This window comes from Passer montanus, unplaced genomic scaffold, assembly GCF_014805655.1.
Source record: "Passer montanus isolate IOZ18808 unplaced genomic scaffold, ASM1480565v1 scaffold5545, whole genome shotgun sequence".
Lineage (NCBI taxonomy): Eukaryota > Metazoa > Chordata > Aves > Passeriformes > Passeridae > Passer > Passer montanus.
In genome coordinates, this window is record NW_024370535.1 from 2,373 (window position 1) to 3,019 (window position 647).

The following is a 647-nucleotide window of genomic DNA, read 5'->3' on the forward strand; positions in this document are numbered from 1 at the left end:
GGGGTTGCGGGGTGTCCCCTGGGCGCCCCCGGGTGCCACGAGGGTGCCGCGGGGTCCCCGTGCCGGGGGTCCCGAGGGGGGCCGGGGTGCCGCGGGGGGCCCTGGGGTGCGCGGGGGTCCCGAGGGGGGCCCTGGGGGTCCCCTGGGTGCCCTTCCCCCGCGCGTGACCCCGCGGCCGTGGGCGGCCCCCGCTAAGAGGCTTGAGCGGGCGTTTGTCGCTAATCCCCGGGGTCACCGGCACCGGCGGGTCACCTCCGGCGGTGGCACCGCGCGGCGACACCGCCACGGGGCGCGGGGGCACCGGGAGAGTGCGGCTGGTGTGTACTGGGAGCGCTGGGCACACGGGGCGGCACTGGGAGCACTGGCAGCGGGCGAACTGGTGTGCACTGGGACATCCTGGAACATCCTGGGCGTGCTGGGAGAGCTGGGTGCCCTGGGAGCACTGGGGCTACTGGGATGTACTGGGAGCACTGCGCGCTGTCCTGGGACGCGCTCGGACAGCTGGGTCATACTGGTCTATACTGGGGGCGCTGGGCGGAGCAGCCCCGCCCCCCCGCTGCCCCTCCCCCGACCCTCGCCCCCCTCCCAAATCCCCCCTAATCCCGGCCGCGTTAATCCCCGGCAGCTGCCGCGGCTGCAAATGGCCC